This window comes from Podarcis muralis, chromosome 4 (assembly GCF_964188315.1).
Source record: "Podarcis muralis chromosome 4, rPodMur119.hap1.1, whole genome shotgun sequence".
In the NCBI taxonomy this organism is placed as follows: domain Eukaryota; kingdom Metazoa; phylum Chordata; class Lepidosauria; order Squamata; family Lacertidae; genus Podarcis; species Podarcis muralis.
The window spans coordinates 80,546,901-80,553,279 of record NC_135658.1 but is presented as its reverse complement, the minus strand read 5'-3'; positions in this window follow the sequence as shown (position 1 = coordinate 80,553,279).

The following is a 6,379-nucleotide window of genomic DNA, read 5'->3' as shown; positions in this document are numbered from 1 at the left end:
CATCACCTCACTTTGACTTAAGGTTTTGGTCAGTTATCATTCAATCTATTTCTGATGCTCAGGCTGTGAGTGACGTTGCTTGTATAGCCAAAACAGCACCACTCACACATGTTTGAACTCACATGCATGTCCAGCACTCACGTGTCATAATATACACACTAATGTTTAGATTCTTTTGCTAGAGTGTCCGTTATGAATATGTGTTTTACCCTTAACCTTATGCCCACAAGAAGTTCCCACGCAAAAGGAATAAAGAAAGCTTGGTTTATTATACGAAATGAAAATGGCAAAATATATAAATGCTGTTTCAGACAGCAAAATTCCAGTTTAAGCAGGCAGCAAAACCTATAACACATACACACTTAATAGTGGAAGAATCCCTACCTATTCACAAAAGCCTATAGAAGTGTGACAAGTTTGTCCAACAATTTTGTCCCAAGTTGGACAGACAAACATAGTTTCTCTTATTTTGCACGGCTTGCTCTGCAATTTTTATTATTTTGTCAGATTTGTTCCAGATTTGTTAGTGATGGGGAGAGGTAATGAGCGATGCAGTGTACTGAAGCTCTGTTCTCCCACCCCTCTGCAAAACTTTCCCCACACTCTCCAGTATATTTCCTCAGCACTTTTCTTATTGCAACAATTTGGAGAAGCACGTTTGTATTCACAATTGTTTTCACTAGCAATTGCACTCTAACTGTGCAACCCGAAATGGCTAGGATATGACTGAATTCCACACGAAAATCACAACAGTGTGGAAGCTCCTACATAGTTTGTAGTACATTGGTACAGGGATCGGCAAATCGAGGAAGACTTCCTGGGTGCACTGCACCAGGGTATCCTGCTGGGAAATTCTCCTTGCCTCTCTTGACACTGCTTTACCATAGAAGAAGAAGAGGAGTTTGGATTTGATATCCCGCTTTATCACTACCCTAAGGAGTCTCAAAGCGGCTAACAATCTCCTTTCCCTTCCTCCGCCACAACAAACACTCTGTGAGGTGAGTGGGGCTGAGAGACTTCAGAGAAGCGTGACTAGCCCAAGGTCACCCAGCAGCTGCATGTGGAGGAGTGGAGACGCGAACCGGTTCACCAGATAACGAGTCTATAACTTAAGCACTGGGGAAAATAACTTGTTGAAGAGGAGGCCATTTTAATTGGGAAAACAGCATAGAGAGAAAAGTTTTCTTACCACCCTCCCTTGGTATTGTGGAGGAGCGGAGACACGTACCCGGTTCCTCAGATTACGAGACTACCGCTCTTAACCACTACACCACACTGGCTCATAGAGTATGTCTTTCCTGCCAGATGTTTTCACTTGTCCCCTGAGCATGCCATTGTGCAAGCTGGAAATGCTGTGGTATCACCTCTACAGATTCCGTTGCTGGATCCAGGATGGGGCTGTGCAGGGTGTAAATATGTGACCTACTTGACCAAGCCCCCCCCCCCCACCATTTGAAGATAGCTTAGAAGCAGATTAAGAACAAATGCAAATATATATCTAATGAAATCACCATATTGCAATGGAACAAAAAGAACTGAGAGTTAAAAACCAGATAAATGCTAAAAAATAATTTGTAGTGGGGAAGTTGCAGAAAGCAGCACTGTTACCCTGGCTCTAAGACTATGGAGGATTGCTGTCACTAGAACAGCGGAAGCAGAAATATCCTGCTAAATATAAAATTGCTTAAGGCACATTTGTTCTGGTAATGGGGGAATACTTTAAAACAGTGGTTCTGAAAGGGTGTGGCAGGAAGATTCAAGGACAATCAAAGAAACATGTAAACATTTCAGTGAAATATTCTGAAAGTGTGGCTCAGAGAAAAAGATTTGAAAAACACTGCTAAAAGTACTGGAATTAGGATGAAAACTGGATGGAGTATGGTTTCCCCTTTATTTCCACTAGGTGGGGGTGCAGAGTTAGGAACAACTTGTTTGCTTGCATGACTGCAGCAAAACAACCCTTTAAATTATGTCGGGAGTTATAATACTTTCTTCATTTCACAATCTTTTGCAACAGATTAAAAATTTTAAGGTTGCTTATGCAAACTTCTCACTAGAGTTTTCATTTTCTGGCCTTTGAATGATAGCATTTGAATACCTAGTTTGAAAACTCCATGAAGAGGCACCCTGGTGCAGCCACATTGACCGGCTATAGTTCTTGGCAACTGGAATATGTTCACCTGTGCTGAAGCTGGACCATGTGGCTACACTAGCTCACAGGTTAACTTCCTCTATGTGGAGGAATTTAAGCCATCAGAAACTCTGTATGCAAGAACAATAGCTCTGAAGGCTCCCATCTACAAATTGGTAAACCTGATAAGAAAACAAAGAATGTAATAAAGGGAACATAGTGGCATGAATTTGACTGTCTTGATTAATATAATTGGGCCTCTCACCTTGAATGGTCCTTTATGGAAATGTCATGCCCCCCCCCCCCCCGGCCTGTGAAACTGTCTAGGGGGGTAGAGGAACTTCCGTTGCAGTTTTGAAACTGTACAGAAGCAGAGTTTGGATAATTTTGAGCTCTAAATTTAGCTAGGGTGGAAGCAGCCTGCGTACGTGTGGCATGTGTGCAGATCTAGACTGTTGCTTTGGGAAACTGATGCCATATTAGGAGTTTTGCTGTAGTTCTGATTCCATTAGGTTCCACTCTGTATTTGTAAATAAAGCTGATATTACATTGAATGTGCTCTCTCATTCTCCCCCTGCCCCCCCCCTCTCTCTCTCTTTCACACACACCCTATCTATCCAGGTAGTGACTACTCCAGCGCACTTCATCTTTCAGAGTAGTGAGGAGTAGCCGACTTTGGCAGAAGTCTCACTGGAGTGGAAAACTGATGCCAAGATAAAGTAAACAGAGCTAACCGCAATCAGACAATTTCACCAGGAGAAGATGGAAGCCATTATAAGAAAGAATGGTGAAATCAAATTAGTGATTTGCCAAGGAACTTAAATCAACCTTGAAGGAGTATTTGATCAGCAGCCACAAGGAGTGAAAGTTGATGTGAGAGCCCAGCTGCAGAGCATCCAGTCAAGATGGGTTGAGGAGATCTATTTAGTATTATTGTCATGTTTATATACTGCCCTTTATCTGAAGATGTCAGGGCGGTTCACAAGATGAAAATACAGGCCAAAACACAGCCATTAATAAGATGGCTAAGTACTTGATAGTTTGGATAGATAGATGATAGATGAGATGATGATAGATAGATAGATCGATAGATAGATAATATGCAGCATAACAGCATTAACTCATAAGAAATAACAATTATGAATAAGCACACACTTATTGTCTTTGTGAACACTCAGGTTGTGTACTGCCAGCTGAGAATTGAGAGACTTTAGGTCAAAGTAGCTGTGACATGGGAGATATGGCTAGGATCTCTGAATTATTTTTTTAGAAACAGCCCAAGGAAAACACTCTGCTTCAGCTAAGGAAGTCTCAATCCAGTCAGTACACAGATGCAGGATTTCCTGGGAACCCTATGTACATCATCTTGCATTCCATGAAAGCTGATTTGATCACCAAATCCAACAGCTGCCATAATACCAAGGGAGGGTGGTAAGAAAACTTCTCTCTCTATGCTGTTTTCCCAATGAAAATGGCCTCCTCTTCAACAAGTTATTTTCCCCAGTGTGGTGTAGTGCTTAAGCGCGGTAGACTCGTTCTCTGGTGAACCGGTTCGTGTCTCTACTCCTCCACATGCAGCTGCTGGGTGACCTTGGGCTAGTCACACTTCTCTGAAGTCTCTCAGCCCCACTCACCTCACAGAGTGTTTGTTGTGGGGGAGGAAGGGAAAGGAGATTGTTAGCCGCTTTGAGACTCCTTTGGGTAGTGATAAAGCGGGATATCAAATCCAAACTCTTCTTCTTCATCATCAGCATCTGTGGTGGACATACAAGAACCATAGAGCAACCAGTATGTGTTCCTTCACAGATCAAACTGGTGGACAGGGAATGTTTAATTGGGGTTGACACACGTACCTTTCTTTCTCTAGTATGATTTGGTCGCACACAGCTGCCACTTTGATCTTTGGAAACAAACTGTGGGAGAGCCTACTGAAAACGGGATGACAAGTTTCAGCCCATCAGCAATGACCACAAGTTGCCCACCCCTGCTGTAATAAATGTCAGAAGCGAGCTAGTAGTAAATCACACCATGCAAGTTGGAGTCAACTCTTTATTAGCAAAAACACCTTCTGTCCAGGAGTGTCAGGCCTAATGAGTACAGCAGGTCACCCCCAGGAGGTCTTGCTACACGGATCAGTTGCCAAGATGGAAAGTCCCTGCCTCCCCGCAGCCGTCTTAAGTCCCCTCCTCTCCAGGGTTTTCCCCAAGCAATCGGAGACTGCAGACCAAAAGCTATGAGGGTTGGTGCTGGAGAGGGTGTGACTCGGTGGAATGAAAACCACAAATGAAGGAGTGTGAGAAGGAAAACATTGACAATGGCCAAACGCTTCAGGAGAAAATCGCATGATTTGAAACAATCAGCCAAGTATTTGCTATAGGCCAATCGTAACAAAACAACAACAAAACAACCTATGGTCATATAAAGCATCCTCAATAAACACACGAGACATAACCGGCTGTGTTCTTAAATAAATAAGGTGTACTATTCATTGTATCAAATGATGGACCTTATGGATGAACTGACTAGAGAATGCTTTGTTTAGTTGCTGAACTTTATGAGTTACTTCTGTTGAAATTTACAATTTGATACAATGAATAGTATACCTTATTTATCTAAGAGCACAGCCAGTTACATCTCGTAGGCTAATCGTATACCTCAAATGTGCAATTTTTTTAAAAAAAATTCAGGGTCCCTTCCAACTCTACAATTCTTTTTAATCCAGGCCTTTCCAAACAAATATACAAGAAGCAACTAAAACAGACTTCCAAAAGTGCTTTGTTAGCCCAGAGCAAAGCAAAAACATTTTGTGGTGACAAGCCAGCTCTATGGTCCTCCCACCCATGGAGTGGCCATTCTATTCTATTAGCTATTCAAGCTTTTAACACCAAGTAGTGTTTGGCTGAACTTACTTTTGACATTTCCACATGGAATACCAGCTTCAATTTCCAACTAGAAAGGGTCCAAGAGTTTCATTACAAAGACTTTAGGCTTACTGTCCTATGTGGGGAATGCGGCTGTGTATCTTGAAGTGACTACATTTCTTTTTTAAAAAAAATGCCTAGAAATGATTGTTGAATTTGCTGTTGTTGGCAGGTCATGATTAAGCTGAGCATCTCCTTTGGGTAATTAGACTCTAAAGAAGGTTCAGCTCTCTTTGTATCCAGGGCAAATAAACCTAGATTTGCACCACCTATGAATTTAATCTGACATGTCTCACTCACCACAATTTTAAAGAAGTTTTATAAATAATGGCGTTGCCAGATCCTGTTTACAGACACAGGATAACATTAACACTCGTTTGAATGTTCTGCCTTGAGTTTTGCTACCTGGCCAATTTAACACAATTCCACTTAAGGAACTTCTTGTCCCTGTGGAATTGGAGAAGGGTCTGTGGGCTATGATTTTTAAATATTGCAATTGGAGTCAGGAATCCAGAGGAAGGCTGATTCTTCTTTAACAACTGTACCTGCAAGACTCTGGTCTCTTTACTGTTCGAGTGATGAATGGTTCTTATGTTATTGAACAGGTAGCTGTTGATTTTTTCTTTCATCAAAATTAATTAGGAAGCAGGTGGTCTTTTTTTCCTGCTGGTGCCTCTGTGAATCTTGGATTACCCTGTGTTAATTTTCATTGGTCGGCGATCATAATAAATGATCTATGTTATAGTGTGATGCTCTAGTACCTGTTCAAACTTTCCTCAATATGTTCACGCAGATGGGAGCAGGAAATGTTTCACAAAGGTAGTTTCTTCTTCTGAAAATTGTGGGTTGATACCAGTCTAGAGATGTTCCATTGAAATTGACACAGCACTTACTTCTAAATAAACACGCTTTAGTCTTAACTCATGCCTGTTAGATGCAACACCTTATCACAGGGGTTGGGAATGTTCTTGGCTCCGCAAGCCAGTTCCTTATTGGGATTGGCCTTGCAGGCCAAATCTGGCAGGTAGTTGGGGCTTCCCAACTGTTAAATCACATGGCACCATTATGTCACATGGGGGGGGGTGTCAAACTGTTTTGCAAGTCTCTTTGCCACTTCTCAGATAGAAGTCCTGCCTGCCCATCCCAGGGGCAACAAAAAGGGTTCTTAGGAGCCAGCCATACCCTCGTCTTCCATTCCATTTACTCCACCTATCTGGTTTTCTGCTTCACCTCTAGTAGTTAACCAGGATTCCATGCTCATTGAACATGCAGCGTCCCCACTGCAACCCCACAACCCCCCTCCAGCTTGCTACTTCCCCTATTGTGC